Here is a 27,965-nt window from a genome sequence, read left to right as displayed (position 1 = left end):
CCCTTATCCAGATCTGAGACCCAGGAACACCCCCCAGTCACTAGCTGTGGGTTCAGATTACTGTGTAACCTCAGGAGTCTGAGCATTATCATCTTCATATGGAAGAAGGCAGGTAGATGGGGTGATTCTTGAATTCCCCACCTGATCCTTTAAGATGGGCCAGATCAGAAATCCTTCAATTTTTGATGTAACTAATGCATCCAGAGCAAAACCACAGACTTGGGGCACTTCATTAGCACCTAGCCCCCAGTCCTTCTGTTTTGCTTTTCATGTTTCTTTTTCTTCCTATTTTCCAGTCCAGCAACTTTTCGCAAATGAACATACTCTGTCCCCGGAAAGCAGCTCCAGGGTGACAGCATTAGTGGCCCCGTCTCCCAGTCACTATCACACCTGACAGTATATTCCTTGCAGAATGAACTAGTTTGTCTATTTTAAAACTTCACATAAATAAAAGCCCATCAAATGTACTATTTCATGCCTGACTTCTTCTATATAATAGCATGTTATGAGATTTAATCAGCTTGAAATATTTGCCAGAGAATGATGTTAACCTGGCCTAGGTGGTTAAGAATCAGATGTGCCTTCTCCATAGTCTGCACCTCTGTGAATACCTTTGAGGACGTATGTAGAGAGCGACAGCATTCACTCTGGAAGACAGTTTGAATCTCTGAAGTGCTGAGTGGACAGGCAGAAACACCTAACTGCTTTGGGGGACACATGTGTCACATTCACCATCATCATAGTCACAAGGGTCAAAGGCAAGAACCATGTAGGGGAGAGGAAGCATAAAAACCAGTTATATAAAAACCATACTGTACGGAAGATGACGTTTTGGCCATCTTTGAAAAATGTAATCTGCCTTAGGGCCACCTAGAGCATGCTGGTTGGTGAAAAGTCTGTCAGTGACAGAACTGTCGTGTCAGCACGACCCCTAAAAATGTAGCCTTTTCATTCTCTCAAGGAAAATGAATCCAGGTGAGGGTCGTTGGTGCCTGGAATCCCAGCACTTGGTAGGCTGTAGAACTGTGGGTTCAACAGTAGCCTGAACTTCATAGTGAGAACCTATCTCAAAGAACCAAAACAACAGAGGGAAGAGAAATCTGGCTCCAATATCCAGATGCTTGCTCTAAAATACACAGTAGTGATAGCAATGTGAAGACAAGAACTTTTGAAACCAATGGATCAGCAGACAATAGAAAAGGCAGTTACTCACAGTTCCCAAGAGGAAGGGGCCATACTCAAGGAAACAGCAAGTTTGGGCAGAGACAAAGAGGGAGCAAAGGAAGCTGAGCAAAAGTCTGTTTCTAGTATTGTAGGAAACACTAGCTGAGTCAGGGTAAGCCACTCTAGGAGGCCATTTTGAGTAAGTTCAGAGGGCTCTGCAGCCCCGCAAGCTGCCCTTGATTGTCTGCTACTTGGAGGTAGTAGAATTAGGGCAAGTAGACGATGACATGCAGTGTGAAAGTGTGTGGAAAGAAATGACTGAAAGGGGCCTCTGGATTGGATGGATTGTACTTGAAAACCAAGCAACAAGAAAGTCGCTCATTTGCTCTGGGAGGTGTCTTTCTTGCAAGGTGTACATCAGAATAAAGGAAATGAAAGAGTTAATAAATTCAAGGCTCTAGTAGGATAAAATGCCCTCCTGAGGTATCTTTTGTTGTTTGTCCTTGTTTTAGATTCTGTATGTTAACAACTACTATGCAGCCATCCATCTTCTGGTGTTTCCTATGAGGATTTGTACAGTGACATCTTGCCTTGCCAGTGAACTTGGCCACACCCTTTGGACGTGGTTTCAGGTACTGATGACATAATCACTTTAAGGTAGAGTAGCTGCCAGCATGTATTCTCTCTCTCTTGGGTTGTGGAGAACATCCGAAGGGCAGAGACTGCATCTTCTGGAGTAGAAAGGCCGTGACTGTTACAAGACCTCCAGAGGTACAAGGTTGATATGTAACCCCTGGCAAAGGATAAACTAGGAAAGGAAGGGATTCTCATTAGATAATTTTTCAAAGAGAGCCCACTGAACTTGGCCAAGTTAATGACATTTGATGTGTTATTAAATTCAAAATACTCCCTTCTAATACATGGAAGAGGTGTCTGATTCTGGCCACTATCTCAGTAGGACTGTCAACAGGAAAACGTACAGCCTCAAGCTAGATTTGAGCTCTCTCTGCTCCAGCATAGCCTTCAAGTTCTGAGAATGAATGTCCCACAGATAGATGTACACAGGAAACAGAAACATCCAGTGCTGAAATCCACACAACTCCCCAGTAATGCCCCACTGAGTGGGCAGGTATTATACCAGCCCAGAGTCCAGGGGAAGGAAAGCATATTCTCCTCTCTTTATGGAGTGTAAAAACTATCATCCTCAATGTACCATACAACACGAAGTCAGATACAAAAGAAGCCAGGTTCCCTTTTAGATCTGGAAAATATAGAAAACAGAAGCAATATGGGCTTGGCCTGTGAAAGAAAAAGTGCCACAGTTTGATGCTAATAATATCTTTTTCATCTGCCTAGAAAAGAGTGTTTGACTGTCTACCCTGAATCCATGCTTTTATCAGGATGGGCTAACGGGTGTGCCACTTTTCATTAGTCTTATTGGGAGTTCTGTGAATACTTTTATCAATACACCAAGTCTTTTGTGAAACAAGCCAAGTTTTCAGCAATGAATGTGATTAACCTCCTTCCATCTGTCCCACCTTCTTCCATCTGGAATGCCTATTTGTCTCACTTAGGCCTCACATCTGGCCTCTGAATCTTTTTTCTCCTTGCAATTTCCATTTCTGTGGTGTGTTTTCTGTTCTGAAAGAAAGCTTGCTTTGTACCACATTTCTTCAGGCACTAAATGAGTTGTTGGCAGTGACCAGTCTCTACTTATTTATTGGGGTGTGAGTGAAGGAGTCACATATAACACACGAGACCCTTGCCTATAGTGTGTTGTGGTGTGTCTACACTTGTGTGTGTGCAAATATGCACATATGTTTCCACTTCCACATATTTATGACAGGTTATCAGGCTGGCATCTTCCTTTTTGCGGGCATTAGTCCATGTCCTTTAAAACTAATTACAGCTTCTCAACATGCTTTTGATATAATTAACTTTCATGATTGATGTTTTCACATAAGTCGTGGTGCCTTAAAGACTTATCTGGTAAGAACAAAACAAGAATTTTCCCACGTAATCAATATTATATGCAATATTCAAAAAGTAACATTTTAATAGAAACGCAAAGATGAAAATAGTTATGATTTACAAATAATCTTACATGTGCTATGAAGATTAATTCCCTATGGGGTTCTCACATCAAAATTCTGTCTGTAGTGATTCAGCTAAACAAATGGTCTGTCGTGTTTCTTGAATTCTAAGACTACAAAGAAAAGGGGGGGTTCACCTAGAACCTGTCTCAAAAGTTTTTACTTTGGTATAGTAAGAACTTTAATTCTGTAAACCTACATTTAAAATTATCCTTGTGGTGGGGAATAGAAAGGAATCAAAACCTCCCTTTCTTGGTCCTCTAACTATTTTCACCTTGTTCTTCATCCTCCATCCTCCACCCATGCTTGCCCTTCACCCTTAACTCCCTACCCCCACTCCTACCACTGAGAAGTGATCTCAGGAAGGTGAGTCTTAGAAGGGAGGGTCTTACTTCAGAATCGTTGCTATCTGAGTTGGTTAGGTTTCCTAGCCACCTTAGAATCTGGAGGGAGCTTTGGTGGTTTGTAGGAGGCTTTTAACTGGACATATCAGATGAAGCTATCTGTACTAGGGCAAGTCTCCTACCAGTTGGCCTCCCAGGAAGCCCTTTCTCAGTTTCTACATCCTGAGACACACCTTAAACTGCATCTATCTGAAGCTGCTGTATTTAATGGAAGCCTATTGACTCCAAGGCAGTCACCACTTGGGAAAATCATTTCTGTGTATGTACTCTGCTCCCTTCTGATGGTTGGTTTCTTGACATAGCCACTGGAATCATTCATAACCAAGAAGAAAGTTACAACTGTGTCATCAGCCTTCATATTCTCACCAAAGGGCACACAGCTTCTCTGTCCAAGCTGTTGGGATAAAAGTCTATAATGAACTATCACCTTTGACGCAGTAAGTGGAAACTGATCAGGAATTACACCTATTACATTTTCAGCACATTAGAGATAGATTTTTAGCCTGCCTAGATTGACGGCTTCCCTGCTAATCCATATACATGCATATTTGTTGAACCCACATAGCCTTCTTACTTAAGGAACCTGTGGTGATTATCTGTAATTTCATAAGTATAGATGCTTGCTCCCAACCTGATGCCTCCAAGGCCATCTTGGTGGCTGAGATTTGTAAAGGGACTCTTGTACAAATCAGATACACAGCATCTTCTCATTTTCCTCTTGCTCTTTCAATTTAGGTGTGCAATGCCTATTGTTGGTTGATTTTTTTTATGTCTGGCCTCTGTGGGTACCTGCACACATGCGGCCCGTTTTCTCTCTTCCTGTTCATTAAATAAACAAATAAAGCATGTCCATAAAGAATCTGCTGTACATTTTACCAGCTGTACTAGTAGGCTATCCTTCATTATAACAAGTACTTCAGGTGAATCAGCTTACAGTTGGCTCACAGTTTTTTTATTATTTTTTGATCATTTTTTATTTTAATTTTAAATAGCTTGTTTTACATGTCAATCCCAGTTCCCTCTCCCTCCCCTCCTCCTGCACTCCCCTTCCCCCCCACCCTCCCACCCTATTGCCAAATCCTTCCACATAGGGGATATCTAGAGTCTGTCATTTCACTCTGGGTAGGGTCCAGGCACTCCCCTAAGAGTCCAGGCTGAGAGAGCATCCCTCTTTGTGCTATAGGCACACGATGACTGTTTGTATTCCAGGGATAGACACTGATCCGCAGCTCAGGGCCCCATAGGTTGCCCAGGCCTTCTCGCTGACACTCACATTTGGGGGGTCCAGATCAGTCCCATGCTGGCCTCCCCACTGTCAGTCTGGGATCCAAGAGCTCTCCCCTGTTCAGATCAGCTGTCTCTGCTGGTTTTGCCAGCCCATTCTTTGCCAATTTGCTCATCACTCCTCTCTCTCTGTCACTGGGTTCCTTGGGTTCAGTTCAGTGATTAATTGTGTGTTTGCCTCTGCTTCCATCAGTCACAGAATGAAGGCTCCCGGATGGTTATAGACATCAAGTTCATTGTCAGGAATGGGCATTCGAGGTGGTCTCTCCACCATTGCTTAGCTTGCCAATTGGTGTTATCCCTTTAGATCACTCGAGGTCACTCTGGTGCCTTATCTGTCTTCTATCCTATAATTCCCTCTTCCCCCTATTCTACCCCCACCCCCTCAACTTCCTGTTCCCCCATGACCAACTCTCTTCCTCTTCACCCCCTCTCTTCTTCCCAGGTCCTACTCCCCCCCAACCCTCGCCGTGTTCCCCATCCATTCAGAGGATCTTGTCTCAATCCTCTTCTCTTGGGTACTATGCATATATGCATATCTTTTAGGTTCTTTCCTGTTTCCCAGACTCTCTATCAGTGGAAGAGCAGACTGGCACTATCCTGATCCATGTCTAAAATCCATATATGAGTGAGTACATACCATGGTTTTTTTTGTGACTGGGTTACCTCACGCAGGATGGTTTCTTCCAGTGCTATCCATTTCCCTGCAAATTTCAAGATTCCATTGTTTTTTTCTGCTGAGTAATACTCCATTGTGTAAATGTACCACATTTTCTCTATCCACTCTTCAGTTGAGGGGCATCTAGGTTGCTTCCAGGTTCTGGCTATTACAAATAATGCTGCTATGAACATAGTGGAGCAGATGCCCTTGTTGTATGAATTTGCCTCATTTGGATATATGCCTAAGAGTGGAATTGCTGGGTCTAGTGGTAGATTAATGCCCATTTTCCTGAGGAATCTCCATACTGATTTCCAAAGAGGCTGTATGAGTCGGCACTCCCACCAGCAGTGGAGGAGTGTTCCCCTCTCTCCACATCCTCTCCAGCATAAATTGTCTTCGGTGTTTTTGATTTTAGCCATTCTGACAGGAGTAAGATGGTATCTCAGAGTTGTTTTGATTTGCATTTCCCTGATGGCTAAGGATGTTGAGCACTTTCTTAAGTGTCTCTTGGCCATTTTAGCCTCCTCTATTGAGAATTCTCTATTTAGCTCTGTACCCCACCTTTTAATTGGATCCTTTGGTGTTTTGGAGACTTGTTTCTTGAGTTCTTTGTAAATTTTGGAGATTAGCCCTCTGTCAGATGTAGGGTTAGTGAATATCTTTTCCCATTCTGTGGCCTGCCTTTTTGTCTTTTTGACTGTGTCCTTTGCCTTACAGAAGCTTTTTAGTTTCAGAAGGTCCCATTTGTTAATTGTCGATCTCAGTGCCTGTGCCACTGGTGTTATGTTTAGGAAGTGGTCTCCTGTACCAACTCATTGAAGAGTATCTCCCACTTTCTCTTCTAAAAGTTTTAGTGTGGCTGGATTTATGTTGAGATCTTTGATCCATTTGGACTTAAGTTTTGTACAAGGCGATAAACATGGATCTATCTGCAGTCTTCTGCATACCAGTACCCAGTTATGCCAGCACCATTTGTTGAAGATGCTTTCTTTTTTCCATTGTACAGTTTTAGCTTCTTTGTCAAAAATCAAGTGTTCATAGGTGTGTGGGTTAAAATTAGGGCTTTCGATTATGGAAAGATGTCTCAGCAATAAAGAACACTTCCTTGATGCTCTTGTACAACTCAGTTCACAACTACCTGTAATTCCATTGCAGAGAATATGACACTCTTCTGGCCTCCATGGGCACCCCAGGTAGCCTGCAAGCCTCTGCAGATAAGTAAGTCCTTGCTGTCTACAACCCTCCACCCAGCTTGTAGCAAAGGTTCAGAGACACTTGAGGGGAGGGGCTCCTTTGATGCTCCAAAGTATAACAATCAGACAGGAAGGACAGCCCTGAAGAGATCCACAGTTTCTCTCTAGAAACACAGTGCCTAGCATTAGGAATTGCGGTAATGTGAATATAAGTGTCATAGAACTATGAAGACTCATGGATCTTACTTTCTGTGCTGAGAATTTCTTGGCAATTTATCCTTCCAAAAGTTCTGTTTCTGACACCTTTTCTGTGATTGATTATCCAAATTAGCCTCCCATAATGTATACTGACTCTAGATATGATTGCTACATACATTGACTCTGACACTAACATTTCTAAACTACTTATAACATTTGTGGATTTATAAACTAGGAAGCCCTAAAGGTAGGTAATAATAGTATATGGGAATAGGCTGCTCTGACATGTTGTCAGAGAGATACACAAGACGCAGGGCTTAAATTCATAGTTCATACACTTATAACCCTCAAATGTTACATGACAGATTTTGAATTCTCAGAGAATCTTCTCAGTACCATTCCTTCTAGGCCAGAGATGGGAGAAAGCAGTTCATTGAAAGCAGTTCATTTCCTTTATGTAAGGTGTTGTTGAAAGATAAAGAAGAAAAACATTGCTAAATATACAGAAGACATGGATATTACCATATCATCAACTGGTTCCTTTGCATGGATGACTCAGAAACTCACCAGGAAATGTGAAAAGTACAATCTCTATTGTTTTGTTTAGCCTTGTTGGATATTTCATACAAAAATCTGAACTTATTAAATATTGCTGTTTTGGTCAATTGAGAAGACACAATTTGCAAAAAGAAAATCTATTCGTATTACTTTGCAAAATCAATAAAACTTAAAAAGCACTAGATACGTTTCAAAATTATAGAGAATATACATACCTTGCAGACTTAGAGGCTCATCTGAACTGTTGTTAACAAGAGGCATGACTAACATAATTTTAATAAGCCAGTGTTGCTTGCAGTCATTTGGGAAGAGAATAAAAAGAGAAAATCGTCTTTTAATGTCTTTGCTGCTGAGATTCCTACAATAATGAGGAAAAATAAAGAGTCCACAAAGACTTTTTGTAGTTTTCAGTGAAATGAACTCACCTTCTCAAGTTACACCTTCTCATCCTGCCTTTTTTCCCATATAGATTTGAATATCTAGTTGGTTCTTGATGCACAACTTTAAGTATGATTGACAGCTGCAAATTGACCTTGGATGTCATATTCCCCCTTAATTACTGATTAGAGATATGCCACCAGCCTCTGTTGCATCTTTATCACCTGGAGTAGCAGCAGTCAATAATCCCATCTCATGCTGTAATAGGTCACAATGTGTTTCCTCTCCTTCTGATGCTGTAAGTGATATTTGATTTGGTGATTCTAGACACTTGGAAGATTTGTACACCTAGAGGGCTTGACTTAAACAATAGTGAGTTCTGCTTATTTTTAACTTCATTTCAAATTAGCATTTAACAAATTTGCCAATAATAAAAGAAAGTCAGAATGGATCTTTATCCTCTAAACTAATCATTAGCTTAGTGAAAACTACAGTAATTAAACATGTATAGATCTGTCAGAGCATGGTGAAACAGGAACTCTGATAAAATTAGAATTTCCCATACACTTGAGAAAGTCAAAATAATTTTAGGATGTTTATTAAAATGTAAATTCTGAAATCATTTGACTTGGTCTTACAGAAATAAATTCTACAACATAGCATGCTCTCAGCCAAATTTCCCTATTTTCTTATAGTCACATAAAGAATTCTTACAAGAGGTGATTAGGCAGTGATGTGAGTGGTAGAACTGAGAAGTTACATGGGACATACTCTGTGGTCTTTCAAGCCCCAAGAGAAGTAACTTTCATCCTAGAAATTTTGATTTTGCGCTGTCCAAACTACTTGCTTCCTCTAATTAAAAAGGAATCAAATATATATGATGTTATGAATAAAATTAGCTTTGACTTAGCAGGAAGGTTGAATCGGGGGAAGAATAGAGGAGATGAGGATGAGAGATACCATAATAGAGGCAGTCATTATATGTTTGAGGAGAGATCTGGCACTAGTGAGATTTACAGAGATCTACAAGGATGACAGTGACACGAACTGGCAATCTAAGCAATAGTGGAGAGGCAACCTTAAATGCCCTTTCCTAATAATGAGATTGATGACTACCTTATATGCCATCCTAGAGCCTTTATCCAGTGGTTGAAAGAAGCAGAGGCAGGCACCCACAACTAAACACTGAGCTGAACTCCTGGAAACCAGTGGCAGAGAGGGAGGAGTGATGAGCAAAGGGTTCAAGACTGGGCTGATGAAACCCACAGAAACAGCTGACCTGAACAAGGGGAGCTCACGGACCCCAGACTGATGGCTGAGAGGCCAGCATGGGACTTATCCAGACCCCCTGAATGTGGGTGTCAGTGAGGAGGCCTCATCAATCTATGGGGTCTCAGGTAGGAGATTAGTACTTATCCCAGGCGTATGAATGGATTTGAGAGCTCATTCCACATGGAAGGATGCTCTCTCAGCCTGGACACATGGGGAAGGGCTTAGGCCCTGCTCTGGATGCTATGACAGACTTTGGAGATCCCCCATGAAGGGCCTCACCCTCCCTGGATAGTCGAGTGGAGAGTGGGTGGGAGCCGGGGAGGAGGGGAGGGAGTTAGAGCTGGGATTGACATGTGAAGTAAGCTTGTTTCTAATTTAAAGGAAAAATAGCTTTGACTCAATGATCATTCCTCATTTATCACATATGAAGCTTTCAGAGGTAAATGTCTCTCTCCAGTCTCTTATGTCATTTTGATTTTCTCTGCTAATCTTCCTCAGGGATTCTGGGGAAATGAGTGACATGTAATTTCAAGAAAGAAATTAAAATACACAGTATCTTTGTATTTGAGAATTCTTTTTTAAAAAAGCCTTCATGTCCATGGCACTTCTACCAAAGCAATATGCATGAGTTTCTGAGCTGTCTGTTCCCACTTTGCTTGCAATTCTTACAATTCACCACTAGGAGTCAGTTGCACTTGACATTAAATGAAAAACATGATTTTTTTCACGACTTATCTTTTATTCACAGCAGTCTCTGTACTCTTCTCTTTGTTTAATATCATTTAATAATAAGCTTTAGAATGTTTTCTAAGAACATAATTTTCTTTCAAGAATACATTCCATAACATACTTCTAGGTGTTGGGGTAGAAATGAAACTAAAAATAACCAAAACTTCAGTCTTGCTCATAAAAGGAAATCTTTTCTAGATCATAGTTCACAGAAAAGACAAATACAAGGGTGGGGGAAATACTTTGGCCTTGGAAGTATCTCAGTGGCCCTTAGTCTAGTCTTCAGTACTACAAAAGCAACTAAGCAAACATGAACAATAACAACAAAACAAACAAAGATGAGAACAAACACACCTGTATGGAAAGAAATACAAAGTAGTCAGAGAGACCAAGATAAGAAAGTCAATCAGATGGAGAGTCTGGCACGTGACTATACTAATCTCAATGTCGCTTTAATAAACATCTGCATGAGACCTGCCAGTGAGAGATGATGTAAAAGACAACAGCTTCATGGTCACTTCCAGAAATAAGAACTTGCCACTTAATTTTCATGATGGGCCTCAGTCCCCCAATCTATCCTCAGACCATGCTAGTGACTCAGAAGCTGTAGACAGAATCTGTTATAGCTGCACCACCAACTGTTGGAGATATTTGATCATACTGTGTAAGGCTATGCCACTGATTGGTTTAATAAAAAACTAAATGGTCAATAGCTAGGCAGGAGGTATATATGTAACTTCTGGACCTAAATAATCCCTCTGAATATGGGTGTCAGTTCAGTGGGACTGGGAAGTCTGTGGGACCATTGGCAGTGGGACCAGGATTTATCCCTATAGTGTGAACTGCCTTTCTGGAGCCCATTCTCTATGCAGGAATATCTTGCTCAGCCTAGATATAGGGAGGAGAGCCTTGGTCCTGCCTCAATGTGATGATGTGACAGACTTTGTTGGCTTCCCATGGGAGGCCTCACTCTCTCTGAGAAGTGGATGGAGTGGGGTGTGGGGAAGGTGGGAAAATGGGAGGAGGGATGGTAGGGGACACTGGGATTGGTATATAAAATAAAAAAGATTGCTTTTACAAAAGAAAATTTTAAAAAGAATAGAACTAAATGGAAATGAGGGACAACGATTTTGAACAAAAAGGCCATTGAAAACAAAACTATTATAAAATGCATTAAAGTAAGGATATATATCCAGAGTCTCTGGCAGCTGCAGAAAGTGGGTACAATGCAGTCTATCCGCTCAGCCTTAGCAGACAGCAAGTGAGAGGGGCTCACTCCAGCTTCATTTGCTTTAGCTTTGTATTGTGCTCATTCTTTGGACACATTTTCCTTCTGCCTCGGGTGTTCCAGAAGGAACTGTGTTTATTTTACATTGAGAAGCTCAGCCCCTTGGCTTCTTATTTACTTTGAGCAGCAGGAAAACCAAAAAGGAATGAATTTTGAACACCGAGAAAACAGATTGGAGGAAATACACTGGAGACAGTGTTCAAGAGGAGTCTATTCTAATGAGGCTAGAGCCTTTATAATCCTGCCAAGGCCAAAGAATCCCATGGTGTGTCCACATGGATCAGCATTGGAGCCACCAGCCAGTGGAGCCTTCTCCATCCAGTCTGCACAGGAAGTTTCTGCTGCAGTCCTGTCTTGCTGTTCAAAGGCTCATTATTCAGCTGCCTGGCTTCTACCTCCACTCTGCCCCTCCTGTCTGCTGTTATTTGGCCATTTCGCTGCTTGCTGGCATTGCTGTCAGAAGGTGGGCAGCAGAGGAAATTGAAAGAGCTAAACTATGAACCGGCTATTGTTGCTACTGCCACACAGATTTGATAGGTGATTGTGCGAAAAGGGGGGTGAAAACGTGTGCCCCAAACGAAGATTAAGGCTATTTCAAGTATCTTGTGACTCTCCCATCACATTCTAGCATGAAAATTTGGCCATTGATGATGCTCAGATCAGAAAGGAGGTAAAACTCAGAACTCAAGCAGGAAAAAAAAACTAAGTTCACACAGAATGACCGCTTAGGGAAGATGAGTTGGGGACTAAAGAAAGGAATAATGGGAAAGTGGTGGTTGGGGCACTGGGAGGTCGTCCACTTCTAGAACACTGCCTATGGCTCCAACATGCTGAAATAGTTAAATGATTTCTTGTTATGAGACCCTCACTTACCAGCACCAAGAGAAGCCATCTGACATAGTATCTCCTGATTCAGTGCAAGGGTTTGATGTGAACCTATGAATTATGACTGAGAACTTAAATTAAGAAAACTGGGAGAATATTCTCTTTAGATAATAGAATTGAAACCAAGGAAGTCATAAACACACACACACACACACACACACACACACACACACACACACACACACACACAGGTTCCAGAATGAATTACAAAGGAGTAGACAAGATAAGAAAATTAGGATGAAAAGTAGGTTCATCAGCATACACATCAATTGGCAATATAGAGATCTTAAACTCCCAATATTGGACCTTTGAAGTGGTTGTAACAATTCACATTTTTGCTTGTGCAGGTGCCAGTGCTTATTACTAGATGGGCATGCATATATAAGCTGACCTACTAGGGATGAAATAGTGGGTGTGTCCGCTGATGGGGGAAGGGCCTGAGGCATGATGAATATTGTCCCGCCTCATTTTAAAAGTCAATCTCTACCTAACTTTCATTCTCGCTTTACAGGCTTTGTATAATGGATGGTACAGGGATTTCCCCTTGACAAAGTTAAGGCAGGCGAATTCTTTGTCTCTCTTCATAGTGGATTTATTTTAAATTTCCATTAATAATTTATTAAAGGAATTGATTTGTCTCCAGTATGTGCTAACAGTAACAGAAAACTGACTAACACAAGTACAAACTTCATGGTGTCTGAAGACTTTCTCTCAGTTGTTTTGCTTGTGTGTTTCATTCATGTCATGACTGTACTTAGGCATTTGTACTATTGAGTAGTACTGTACTCTGTAATATGAGTACATTACTACTGTCCATTTCACTGTTGATGAGTATGCAGGTCACTTGAATTTGAGACTATCTTGGACAATGCTCCTAGGATCTTCTCATACATAACTTGCAGACCACACATGCACTAGTTGTTGGGCATTAGTGAAAATGAGTGTGTAGAACAATGAGTATGCGAGTAGGTGTGGTGGAACATATCTGTAATCACAGCACTTAAGCGGCTGAGGCAAGAAGATGAGCTTGCAGCCAACCTGGGCTGTGTAGTGAGACCCTACCCATAAAAACAAATGAACTAATTTTTAAAAGCAGAGTGGGCAAAGTGTAGTTGTTGTGAATGTTTTCAAAGAGATTTCCAAAGTAGTTGGGTATTAGCTTTTATTAAATGCTTCCTTACTCCTTCATCAGCTCCTATATTTTGTGCTCTTCTGCTCCCACCATGACCACCATGTGGCTGAAATAGAAGCTTACTTCCCGTCTGCTTAGGACTTGGTTGAATGTGCATACACACATTGAATTTGAAAACATACAATATTCCAAATATTCTACAATAATTCTAGGGATTTTGTCCTGTTCCTCCTGTACTCAAGATGCTGGATAAGCTGCATGCATCAGGCCCAATTTTGTCTTCAAAGGTATCCATGCCTAGATCCCTGATCACTGTCTTTTGTGTCCATCTGACCAGATCCAAGTTTCACTGAGATCAATTGAGTCTAGTTTATTCTGTGTTCCCCAGTGTTTGCCTCTATTTCTCTACATATGGGTCACACACTGCTTGAACTGATCTTACCAGCACTTCTTGTTATTGTGGTCCCATCATTTGTCTCTCATCACCTGGTACCCAGACCCTAAAGATGTGTACACCACAAAGCACAAGATTTGTACATTAATCAACTTAGGCAGTTTCTTAAGATGAGGAAGATTCTTGAGATCTAAGTGGTGGCATCTTTGGCAAGTTTGACAAGTGAGTCCTCTGGCTCTCACCAAAATTCTAACAGTACCACACATTTCCTGGACATAGCCATATGTCATAGTCATCTGCTTACACCCACTAGGTGAAATGTTTGGGAAAGGCAGAGCTCTCACCATCCCTCACTTCCATCTTTCTTAGCTCCTGCCTGTGCTTCAGGAATGCCCACCAAGACTCTCTAAGTTCCTGTACTTTGTCTATGTACTGAGGGTTTATGAGGTTGGGACTTGCTCCAAGATATTCTTGAGACATGATTACAATGAGTTTTGTTCACTGAAGTTTTAAAATGAATGGGCTAATAAAGTGCCTAGTTTATTGCACTTTAGTATAAATTAAGCAACCACATGACTTTTTACTCTTAAAATTATCAATATATCACTTTTGTTTCTATGTGCAATTCAATTGAACACTATTGGTCATTTTTTGTGAGTTTTAGGTACATATTGGTGATGGTGCATCCAGGTATGTGTGTGAAGGTAGTTTCCATTTTTTTTTTAAACAAGGTCTTTCAATGAACCTTGAGCTCTTTGACTTGGCTAAACTGGAAGGTGAGTGGGCTCCTGGGATCTGCCTATATCTGGCACCCCAAAGCTGTGATTACAGATATATACTACTCCATTTAGCTTTTATGGGGGTGATGAATGTTAAACTCATGGTTGTGCAACAGATACTTTACCAGCAGTTTAACTATCTCTCCAGCTTCTCATTGACCTTTTTTTTCCTTATGTGAAAAATATTGCAAGTAAGATAGGGCTCCAGATATGGCAAAAATCAAAGGATTTATTCTTTAAGGGAATGGTTACTTCAGAGGAATTAGAAATCATCAAGTCAAGAATTTTATTAGTATTTCCATATTTTATGCCAACATTTCCAAAAACAAGACAGGGATTCGAGGGCACACTATTTGTGACGTCAGTTGATCTTGGGGCTTTGTTCACATCTTCTCTACCTCATATTCATCTGGATAGATCACAGCAAGTAGATGAATAATGTTTCTTCCCTTATCTCCCACTTTACTTGCATTATTACAGTCTCCCTTTAGCATTTCTCTACAGATCACTGTGCAAACCTCCCCCTTGAGTTGCATTTCCAGGTCACTTAACCTGAGGTAGAAAGAAATCCAGAAAGCATCACTAGAAGAATAATGAAATGAAGCAGAAAGCATGCCCAGATAGACCATAGTATTAGTAGCCTACAGGAGCCACTGAGGACAAGCAAGCCCTCTAGAATTTTGCAAATAAAATTATAAGATATCTTGTCAAATTCTAATTCCTGCTAAACAACCTGTAGTATCTTTGTAAGAGTGTTCTAGGCAACATTTAGAGTTTACTTATATAAAATCACCTGTTGTTTATCTGAAGACAAAAATATAAAAACCTGGGCTATGTTTATCTAGCAGCCCATCTCTCCAAGCCTTTAGAAGAACAGGTAGTCTAGAGAGTGCTTCCTAGCTGTCCATCTTAGAGGCAATGAACTTATGGTATTTGACTTCCCCCTTGCATTTATCACCAGGTGACTCCCATTGGTATGAAATTTGAAGTTCCTATCTCAGTCCAACCATAGGTGGAGAGGTGGTCAGGGGACAAAACGGTGACCCTCTAAGAATACTCTCTGTGAGAGAGGACAGGCAAGTGCAATAGGAACTAGGCAGGCCACTGATAGAATCTGCCATATACCAAAGCTAAAATCAGAGCTTGTCTGAATTCTTGAGAGCAAAGTTAGATGAAAACACAACTTGTCTCTACTGATTTCTCCAAATGAATCCAGATTGTGACTACAAGTATGACAAGGAGAACTAGGCTGAAAGGAGCCACCTGTTCCATTAAATTATGACAGACTGGAAAGCATTCACTATTTTTTTTATTATTCCAGAAATGGCAGAAGAAAACAAAGATTTCCTGCCCTGTCATTTTTGCTAAAAATAGTCACGCAAATGCAGGAAGTATCTGGACAGTTCTAAAATTCCTTCTGAAACTAAGGAACAAGTTTTCCCTGTGTTTAAATTAGAATAATGAAGCCAAATGGTTGTGTCTTCATCATCAAGGTCAACTAGATTTTCAGAATTCTCTTTATAGCAATAAGTGTCAATATTATAGGTATATACTTTTATCATCCATTTATTGATGATACGTAAGGATACATATTTCATCCATTTCCACCACTCTTGGGAAGTGTTTAATCCATCATCAAAGACAGAGAAAGTGTACTAATTTCAGTGCTATTTCTCCACTTGCTTAGCAAATGTATGTACTCTCCTGGTCTCTAGGGCCATGGCACCAATTGGGAATTGTTCAACTCATCGAGACAATGGCAAGGAATCATTTCTTACTTTCTGGCTTCTCTTGGCTGAAATTCAGTTTTAAATTATGGGGAATAAGGGCTTGTGACCTGTGATCTATTCAATTGTCCTGGGGAAAGGGCAAACGGTATTGACAAAATAAAATGTCTTTTTGTAAAAATATACAAGTCAGGAGTTGTGTTCTACTGTTTTTAAATAGCACTAAAGATTCTTCTCTTCGTTTTTCCTCTTCCTTAAAAGGTAAATGATCCATTTGATTAACTTTTAGAGGAAAGTAATGGGCCATAGTCCAGCCAATGGACCACAACCTATTCAAACTAGTCTCTGAGCCTATTTTGATCCTCATTCAAACTGTGCCGTTCCAGCCATACACAAATTGTCTTCAAGGAAACCCAGTGGAGTTAGGTTGGGTCCAAAATGTAGCCATTCTCTACTTGCCAAACATTGTGCTTTGTACAAGGGCTGTTTTTCTCTCAGACGATGAAGCATCATTTTAAAAATAAATACAAAGTTAGTTGGTACATTAAAGTGAAACTTAGAATTTTGGTGCTTTCCAATTTTAGAAAAAAAGGCCATTTAAGCATTTCTGGTAAGTTTTCCACTCTTTATAACATCTCCATGATGTTTGACTAAAATATAGCAGCTTATGTATAGCATACAGGATCCCTGTTCACAGTTAAGGTGAATACAAGGTATCTGCTCTTTTAGTGTGGAATTTTCCTGGTCATAGAAGGTCTGCCCATCACTATAGATGTCCTGACCCTCTCTATGAGCTTGTATAACTGAGCTAAGCATAATTCAGGCATGACTGGATGACTATCTCAGTGGTAGAACACTTGCCTTGCACAATAGAAGCAAACTGTTCAATCTCTAGCATCACAAAGTAAATCAACAAATTAATTAATTTAGTTTTTAAAAAACTGAGCTGGCAGGTACATTTTTGTAATCCCAGAATTTAAGTGGAGGCAGGAGGATTAGAAGTCAAGGTGAGGCCGGGCGGTGGTGGCGCACGCCTTTAATCCCAGCACTCGGGAGGCAGAGGCAGGCGGATCTCTGTGAGTTCGAGGCCAGGCTGGACCGACAGCCTCAAAAACAATACAGAGAAACCCTGTCTCGTAAAACCAAAAAAAAAAAGAAGTCAAGGTGAGCCTTAGCTACATAGTAAGATTGAGGTTAGCCTGGGCTACCGTTAGGTCTTATTTCAATAAATATTTTAATGTGTTAAAATACATAACTATAAAGCAAATTTAAACCTTCAGGATTTCAAATGTTAAGATTTATGAATTGTAGTGTATATATATATGCATATGTATTAGTATATATACATACATAAATATATATAATATATACACCTATATGCACTATAGTTTATATATTATAATAATAACATACATATATATATATGTATATATATAATCTAAGTTACTAAGAGATAAAACTGCATAAAGAATCTTGGATTCCTGAAGGATCTCACACGACGACCTGATCTCATTTCTGTGTTTTCTTTTTGTTTTGTAGTTTGGATATTTTTTAATACAGGGTCTCATTCAGGGACATCCACCAAACAGTATAGCAAGCTACCATAATACCAGGCTAGCCAGGTGGTGGTGGCACACACCTTTAATGCCAGCACTTGGGAGACAGAGACAGGAGGATCTCTGTGAGTTCGAGGCCAGCCTAGTGTACAGAGTGAGTTCCAGGACAGCCTCCAAAGCTACAGAGAAACCCTGTCTCAAAAAAAGATCAGTAGGCTAATTATCTTTTAAATAATTCCTTTTCATTTTTTAAATACACTTGAATTCAACTACTATAAATTTAAAACTATTTCTATGCTGGCCAACCACAATATAAATCTGGACTAGGTATTATTTCATAATCAGAATTAGATAGATTGACAAACTGTTCTTTTAAGTAAGGATATGTGAATTCTCTAGACCTTTAAAGTAGACAAAACTTATCTTAAAGAAGCATTTCTCCACCAGTTAGGATTGTAAAGTAAGTTGCTCCACTGAGGGGCAAAGTCAACTTCAGAAGTCCCAAAATGAACCAAAAAGAATGCTGGGAGCTATCATAAGCAGCATCTTGCAGAAGTTTCTATCCCTCTATTGATCTGGGAACTGGCCCTAGTACACCTGCAAGGCCACCAATAGGAGCCAGCAACATCAGTCTAGAAGCTGTCAATATCAGAAGAGAGCTGAGTTGATTGTAAATTTATTTCCTTGGCTTAGAGATGCTTTCTGACTGTATGTTTAAAAGCTGAGAGATCTAACATTGATTCTATTTGAATGAAAAGATTTTCCACTTTTCCCATTGGCTTCCTCCCTCAGCTGCTATTTTAAGAATCTGAACAACTAAAGTTCAATCTACTGACACTTGTGCCTCCAAGTGGAAGATAGCATTACTCTCCCCACAAAATTGCTATGGGTTTAAATAAGACAACACTTGGGAAGTATCTGGCATCAAATGTGTGTGTGTGAGTGTGTGTGTGTGTGTGTGTGTGTGTGTGTGTGTGTACACGTGCACATGCATGTGTGTGTTATCCTTGGATATATAACAAGTGGTTCCAAAGTTGAATGGCTGAAAAAAGTTACTTTTTCTTAAAAGTCTGTTATTGGCCTTGAGGTTTTTCTAATCTCTTATGGGTCTGTTTGGGCAGATGTACTGAGCTTCAGGGTTAACTCTAGCCCTTTCCATGAAGCCTTTCATTCTCACAGTAGGTCATGTGGGCTTTCTCATGATACTGCAACATATCCAGAGGGAAGAGCATGAAACATCTATCAAGCCTCTATCAGCCACATTTCCTGATACTCCATCGGTGAAAAACAAACTAAGTAGCCAAGTCTAGAATCAACATGAGTCATGCCCACACCTAACGGCATATTTCATTGAGGGCATTGATCACAACAATCAGTCACAGACTACCATTTATTCAGCCATCACTATGTACAGATGCTGGGATAAGGACCATTATATACTGGGCCATTTAGTTTGCTGACAAATAGAATGCAGTAGGTTACTTTATCTGTGTTTTACAGACAAAAACTCAGGCCCAGAAAGGTTAAGCATCTTGTTCAAGATCTCACTACGTGCAAACAACAATGGAATCATGGAAGCTCCAAAAGCCCCACTAAATGTTGAATCAAGAAAGGGATGGAAAGTAGGGAATATCCTACTATTTAAAGCACACTTAGTTACCCTCACAATTTAAGGCTAGCAACCTAAAGAAATAATAACTAGAGGAACAAGTTACTACAGTGTGAGGCAATTGTATAGGCTTTGCTTTTCCCAGCCTATGTGTTAGCATGAGAGACCAAAAATCTAGATGTCAGGCAGTCTAGAGCAACACATTTCCAAATGCATTACTCTTTATCTAAGGTTGTTGGGAGCTGATAAGGAATATGAAGCCCACTGAGATTTTAGTAATATTGGGTTTTTCCCTTTTGCCCAATTTCATGTTTATTTCTAAACCCCACACAAGAAGAAGCAAAGATATTAGACAAATCACATATTACAAACAGCAGATAAAGTCAATGAAAGCATTGCAGATGTGCCCCAGAAGAATTGAGAGTTGCTATCTTTCTTTGAAAATAGGACATAGCTTGGAAAGTGAGCATCTCCATAGAAAAGCTAGACACCCTCTCCTTAGATAAAAATCTCATTAATATTTCTTTTTGCAAGCAGAGAGGCAAAGAAAAGATTTGTTGAGATGGAGACGGTAGAAGCAGATAGCAGCAGTCCCTGGCTGCCGCCTTCACAAAGTAGAGGGAGGAAAGAAAGGTTACATGAATGAGGATCATTAATATTCACAAGAGCATCTGGTGCTGCGTTGCCAGGAGACAGTAATGAGAATGGAGCATCTTCCAGGTCTAATGGCACTGCGACTGCCACATCAATCCTGCCGTCCCCAGAAATAAGATCTCTATCATTTGCAAACAGCAAAGCATTGGTAGCTTGGCTGTCATTTTGGAAGGTCACTGAAAGATATGCAGATGAGTTGCCCATATTTCTTGAGCTGACACTCTCCAGGTTTCCTGAATGGCTTTGTGTTTTTTTGGGGACACCAACTGACAAACCAACTTGTAAAGAGGTAGCAGTACAGATTCTTGGTGCTTGGGATCCTCAGCCAACTTTGGGCTTCTTGGATGAGATTTACCTGTAAGTGCGATAGGTGTGTGTCTTAGAGCGTTCAGTCCTATCAGTTCTGTGAGCTCATAACCTGTGTGAATGTTGGAAGTTTTTCAGCTGTAAGCACCAGGTGTGGAGCAGTTTATAACAGTAGCCAGTTCTTCATGCAAATAAATTTGGGTTCTTTCTGAAACAATCTCCTAGATTGGGAGATTGAACCTGAGCAGTTTGTTGTTTCCTAATGGCTGAGGGAATTTTTTAACTAGGAAAGATGTCCTAAAGTTCCTGTCTCTATTCTTCACTGGGCCAAGAATTGTCTCTTTATTTACAAGGTGGCACATAGCTCCTTTTACAATCCTCTCACAATTTCCCTTCTTTGTTAGATATTGTTCTAAACATATTTAAAAACTAGGATCACAACTTGATGTGTTAAATCTTCATATTAGTATGAAAACAATAGGAAGAAAAAACTATACAAAGTCATTGCCCTCATGGAAGGAAGCATCAGTTGGATATACTGAGCCAATGAACAAATACACAAACTCATGCCATTTATTCAGACATTTGACAAATAGTTATCAATGACCTATTCTGAATCAAATACTCGTATAAGAATCAAAGATACAACATGGGCTGAGACCAAAATGTCCTTGCCTTCTTAGAGTGTTAAAAGAAGCTTTTTCTTTTGCTAGCCACTTTGGTTTATCCCCCCCCAGTCGCCTGGGCTCTGCCGCACCAGCCTGGTTCTAGCGCCACATCAGTCCCAAATAAACACACAGGAGGCTATATTCATTATGAAGCTGTTGGCCTTGCTTGTCTCTTACTGGCTAGCTCTGCTTTAAGTAATTACCCCTTAATTGTTAATCTAAGCATGTTTCTTACCAGAGAATAGTTCCCGGCTTCCTACCCCAATGGCGTCACATGTCGAACTCTCTTGTGTTTCCCCTTCCCAGAGTTCTCCTGGACTCCTAGTCCCTCCTATCTAGGTTTCCTATAGGCTCAACAGTACTTTATTGACAAATGCACAGGACTTCCCCCAACATCTCCTCTTTTCTGTTTAAACAAAAAGAAAGGTCTTAACTTTAACACAGTCAAACTGTATATAACAGAACAGTTATCAAATAAGAACATAGTTACAATATTTGGTCTATCAACATTTAGCAAGATTTAAAGAAAATATCATCCATCCCATCCTTGTGAGTCCAAAGTCCTATATGTAGCTTATCTTTTATCATAACTAAGGAAAACTATAATTATAACTATCTGTCTTCAACTCCATCAAAGACCACAGAAGGATAATATATAAACACTAGGATTGACAGAGACATCTTACTGCCTGGACAGTCACCCGAAGTTCCTCTGTAACGTTGGGGCATCCATCTTCAGCCCATAGGCCACAATGTGTCTGGAACACTTCTCAGCAAAGCAGGAAATTTCAAACTGTCCATCTGCGTTGGCAGTCTGTCAGTCATTTTTCTTTGTCCTGCAGCAAGTCTCGTAGACTCTTCATCAACAGGAACCCTGTAAGACTGAGTTCAGTAGTCACTTTCCTGTGGGTCCTGCATGTCCAGATGATACAACAACAGTCAAACAATCTAGGCAAGAGCAGTTTCTTGCCCAAATGGCTAATCTTGCCATGTTGAAAGCAAACTTTATAACGAGTTACTTCGATGCCCATCTTCCTCTCAGACGTAATTGGTGCTGCCAGGAGCAGACATTTCTCATTGTCAAGACAAACCCTAAACCATTTTAAATGCCATGTTCTGAAGGTCTTTGAGAGGTTTGAAGACTGTCTATCTATCTCAAATATATTTCTGTATATCTAGAACACCTAACTTACCTAACTATAAATTCTATTATAAGTAACTATCTATAGTCTGTATTCAATTATGCATTACTTTTTAAAAGATCAGTATAAGCACAATACTTAATCAAGAGGAGAAATATAAGCATCACAAAATTGACCTTGAATTTGTATCAATAAATTAAAAACAATACCCATACCATAATTCCCCTTTTTACCATTAAAAAAGATTGGCTGTGATCACTAGCCAATTATAAACAATCCCATTTAAATGAAAACAAAGATTTATAAACAAGATGGGAATTGGGACGTCGCTCATTCCAAACTGCTTCCTGCTGGAAGGGGGTGCTGTTTATACCATGGGGATCATGACAAAACTCAGAAACCTGTATAAGTCCATATTTTCGGGTCTGTAAGACTGCATCATCTTCGCTGTTTCGATTGTTGGAACACCTGGTCCACTGCTTCCGGGGGTCTTGGTTCGTGAAACCACAAAAGCCTGGCAGGAATCCTCAGCTTTTCATTTTCTGTAGAAACATAAATAAAATCTCCTTTTCCGAGTAACATATCCTTATGCTTAAATTTTGAAGTCAAGGTATTTTCAAAAGATATAAGTTGGATTAATTCAGCATTTATAATCAAGTGTACTTTAGCAGCTGTTCCTTCCTGAGCAAGCAAAAAACTGAAAAACACAATAGCGTACAGTATCCAGACTCTCTGTGTATTTTCCATCTTTACGTGGCTTATTTATTTATCTATTATTACTTTATTTCTTTCACTTTTATTTATTTTTCTCTGAGACAGGGTTTCTCTTTGGAAACCTGCCTGCCTCTGCCTCTGGAGCAATCCTACCTGCGTGCGCCACCACAACGCTGGCTTTTGTATTTATTTACCACTGTCGTTTCAGTTTCTTTCTCAATCTCACATATATTTTTAAACACACTGTAAACCTTTAGAAGTTTTTCTTTATCCAAGTCTGACTTTACTGTAAATCTTTATGTTTTTCTGGCCACGTGTCTTATCTGTAAAACCGCGGCTGTTTTAAACTGCCGTTTTTTTTTTTTTTTCCGTCAAGATGGCGGGCATAAGCGTGACTCCAGCTTACCGCCTCAGTCCATGCTGACCTCCAGCAAAAGTTGCCACTTCCAGCTGTACGTACACACCTTTCAATCATTAGCAGAGTCTCTTAAAACAACCTTGCTGGTTTTTTTTTTTATGCCGAGTCAGGAAGACTCCGGTAAGCGAGCCGCGTGAATCTCGGCTTGTCGCTAGCAAAACAGAGCACACCTGAGAAAAATGCTGCTACCAAAAATCTGTGCTTCTCTCCGTTCTTCTGTTTCTAAAATTCTTTTAAATCTTTTGTTATTTTGCGTGGAAATTCATGATCCCACTTCTGACACCATTCTGTTAAGAGAAGCTTTTTCTTTTGCTAGCCACTTTGGTTTATCCCACCCCCCCCCCAGTCGCCTGGGCTCTGCCGCGCCAGCCTGGTTCTAGCGCCGCATCAGTCCCAAATAAACACACAGGAGGCTATATTCATTATGAAGCTGTTGGCCTTGCTTGTCTCTTACTGGCTAGCTCTGCTTTAAGTAATTACCCCTTAATTGTTAATCTAAGTATGTTTCTTACCAGAGAATAGTTCCCGGCTTCCTACCCCAATGGCGTCACATGTTGAACTCTCTTGTGTTTCCCCTTCCCAGAGTTCTCCTGGACTCCTAGTCCCTCCTATCTAGGTTTCCTATAGGCTCAACAGTACTTTATTGACAAATGCACAGGACTTCCCCCAACATTAGAGATCACTACTTAATAAGGGACAATGAGACTTTCAAAAGAGAAATCAAGCATGGCTGTAAATAATAGAAAAAGCATAGAGATTAGTTAGATAATTTATGGAATGGTCAGAAGCTTCCCCCACAAAACACTCACACTTAAAGGAGATCACATAGAGCCCAAGCATAAAGATGTCACTCTGGCAGTAGTACACAGAGCTGTCACATTGGCGCCCGAGAATTAATGGGGACATCTCTTTCCAAGCTTGTTTTCAGGGGCATCATCTGATATATGTGTATGGTGGCTGGAAATCAGAGAGAGCTGCACTCTGGAAACTAGCAAATGTTGTGAGTCAGGACTCGTTTCTAGAGAGTCAGTGTGATCAAGCTTTTCCGAACACCAAACTTTGTACAGATACCAAGAAAAGGAGTCTTCCTGAAATAATGTCCAGATGAAGGCTGTGGGCTGTGAGAATGTTGTCTTTGTTGAGATGGGCCAGAACTCATACAATAGTGGTTTTAAAAGTGCAAACCCCAGGTCAGCAGTATCAGCATATATGAAAAATTGTTGGAACAGTGACTTCTTTACTTTGGCCCAAATCTATCTGTAAAACCATGTGGGTAGTTCTGAGAGAGGCTTACTCGTGTGGACCAGGCACAGCCATCAGGTAATGGGCAGGAAGAAAGTTGGAAAAGTAACTGACTGACCAAGAAGAGTCCTTCATGCTTCAATAAGGATTTATGAAGGTTACATGTATGTGTCAACTTGGCTAGGTCCTGGTCTCCAGATACTCATTCAAGCATGCTTCTGTGAGGGTAGATAAGTTTAATATTTAAATCAGAAGAATTTGAGGAGATCAGATTGCCCTCATCCCATGGATGGGCCCCATCTAATTAGCTGAGATCAGCTGAAAACCTGACCTTCTACTAAGAAGAAGAAATCCAGTCAGCAGACAGACTTCAAACTCAGCTATCATGTCTCTTCCCTGGGCTTCCAGCCTGACAGCTTGGCTCCACAGGTTTTTAAATCATCAGCTTCTTTAATCATGTGAGCCAAATTCTCAACATAAACTCTTATGTGTGTGTGTGTGTGTGTGTGTGTGTCATTCACACACATTCACAAGCATATGCATCCTATTGGTTCTTTCATTGTGCCAGGTTGAGACTGAAGCCATTACTGAGCACTGTAGGAGGAAAACTTGTGTGAAGGAGGTTGAAGCAGAGGCATACCATGAACTGCCATGCTTTCAAAGGTTCCCTCCACACCTGAGGTACACTAGAACATGGATCAAATACAACCTTCAGCCCAAGGACTACAACTACCTTTGACTTTTAACAGATACATGTACCCACAAATGTAAAGAATAACAGAGACCAAGTGTTATGTCTGAATCCTAAAATATCTGATCTTTCACAAAAATATCTGCTGGCATATCATATAATTGCTGACACAGCATAGCTTGTGTGCTAGTCTTCTGAATAATGTACAACCCAAACTTATTCATGAAAAACATTCCAACATGAGGGAAATTATGCAGCATTGCTAGTCAGTCCTCAAAACAGCATCAAGGTAATAAAAATCAAAGATTGGTTCATGATTGTGGCTTAATATAGATCTAAAATGCAACACATAGCTCTGAATTGAAACCTGGACCAGGAATAGAACATTAGTGGAACAGTTGGGGACATTTGAATAAGATTTGAGGCTATTTTGCAATATTGTGCCAACAGTGATTTGCTTATACTTATTCTTCATTTGTGGCATGGTAAGATGTTCATATTTTGAGAAGGCACATAAGGGGTGCATTTGAATTCTTGATACTGATTTTGCCTTATTTTCTATGATAAATTGAAAGATAACTAAGTCTTCTAAAACAAAGATTACCAGCATACTCTGTGGACAGTATAGTAGAAAAGTGTCCTCATTATAGACTGAACATTTACTGACTTAGATTTAAATAGAAATAACACAGAGTATGCATAATAGATTTGTTGGGATTAAACCTGATGTTGGAGTTGATATAACTGCATTATATTTTTCTACTAACTCCAGTTCAAATAGACTTTTAAAAGGCAATCTGTTAGCTCATATAACAGAAAAGTCAGATATATCAATGACTGAATTCATAGCTCAAATGACACCATGGCCCCACTTTCTCTTTTCTTGAACAAATCTCTCTTTCCTTTACAATGACATAATTCTCAGACTGACCATTATCTTTGCAGGCTTACAGCCTTTTAATACATAACAATGGAAAAGGGCTTTTTTCCAAAGGGTCCAAAACAGATAGCAGAATAAAGTATTCAAGTTTGTCACGATGCCATATTCACAACTCTTTTGGAGATCCGTAGCAACTCAACTCTCCGGGATAGAACTCATTGTAGCTAAAGACAGAGGTGGATCAGGCAATATTCATCTGAAACAAAATGTGGGCAAAGCATCTCACAATGAGGGATGCTTTCTCAGCCTGGACTCTTGTGGGAGGGCCTAGACCCTACCCTGGATGATATGATAGACTCTGGAGATCCACCATGGAGGGCCTCTGGGGATCAGAGTGGAGATTGGATGGGAGACTGGGAGGGGGGCTTCTGGGGAGGGATGGGGAGGAGAGGAGGGAGATGGAACTGGGATTGACATGTGAAACAAACTTGTTTCTAACTTAAATTTTAAAAAAGGAAAAAATGTGGGCAAAGTAATTTCCTAAAAGAAAGGGTCCTTTCTGAGCAGAGAGATATGTTCAGATAAAATGAACCAAAGTCTATATGGTAATGTAAGCAGGAACAATCCAATTGACTTTCCTAGATGCATAATGATGAATAAACGACTAAGTGGCTGTTCTAATCATTGCCTCATTGTTATTTCTGGTTCCTCACCACTGGTTTTGGATGCCTTTCCTTGGATGAGTCTATGCCAAGTTCTATAAAGAGAGACTTGTGTAGTCAGAGTTGAGACAGTTAAGATGTACTTTCCCACCAGCCCAATTCTCCCCAGAATGTTTAGAAAAACAAATACTTGAGTGCTTTGGATTCTAAGTATTGAAATCTTGACATTTAACCCTTCTTTCTTCTATACATCCTTCCCCAACTTGCTGAAAGTGAGGCTATGATTCCTTCTCCTTGTCCTCCATCTGTTATCCTGACATTCAATTACCACCAAAGGGAAAATGGGAGCCAAACTGATGTCCTCCAGGAAGCCAGGGCTCTATGGATCTCCATGAAGTCCAGTGCATTCATTAATCTTTGTGTCTGAGGAGCTCAGGCAGAAGGCTGAGGAATGGCTAGTCTGCAGCTGGGGCACTGGGATTCCAGGGAGAATGCAGCAGGAGAAAAGTTTGAACTATTCCATGAGTAGCTTCCTCTGTTTGACATGTATGAACTAACAAAGTCCTGCCTCGGGGTCAGTGATGGCCAAACAATACAAGAAGGGTGCGAGGGCAGAGAGATAAGTTCATAGGTTATCAGGCTGCCAACCTTGGTGTGAAAAATGTGAGTTTATCGTCCATCCCTCATCTGAAGACATACAAGATAACACTAGTACAGTTCCAGTTCTGATCACAGGTAAGAAAGAAACAACCCATCAAGACTAGTCTACATGAGAGAATGAGACCAACTCATAAGTGTGATGTAGAGAAAGTATCTTTTTAGTGTTCAAAGTTCTAAGCTTTCCCCACCCACAGGAGGTCTTCTCCAGGATAAATGTAAATAGGAGGCCAAAATAATCATTAAAGGAGGCCACTCCCAGGTGTTTCAGAAAGGCTCCATAGCACAGTAAAGCAAGATGGATAGCCTTGTGTGATCATCCACCCTGTTGAAGGCAGATAGACTTTGCCATGGAAGGTTCTCTTCCAGCATTGAAACTGGGTCACAGAAGGTGACCTCAGAAAGAATATCTACTATCTTGTTCATAATGTCTATTATCACCCACAAGTATCCTCTACTATTGGTCTCTGAGAAGACAATTTATCGTAAATATTAGGTTGATGCTTTCTTGATGACAGTCTATCACATTCTTCAGCCCTTCATGTAAGAAGCAGCTCAGACTCAACAACTGAAATATCAATTCTACTTCCAGCTGCTTTTGCTGAATGTGTCTCCAGATTTGGGGGG

Source organism: Mesocricetus auratus, unplaced genomic scaffold (genome assembly GCF_017639785.1).
Source record: "Mesocricetus auratus isolate SY011 unplaced genomic scaffold, BCM_Maur_2.0 Super-Scaffold_100004, whole genome shotgun sequence".
Lineage (NCBI taxonomy): Eukaryota > Metazoa > Chordata > Mammalia > Rodentia > Cricetidae > Mesocricetus > Mesocricetus auratus.
Note: the sequence above shows the minus strand (reverse complement) of the source record.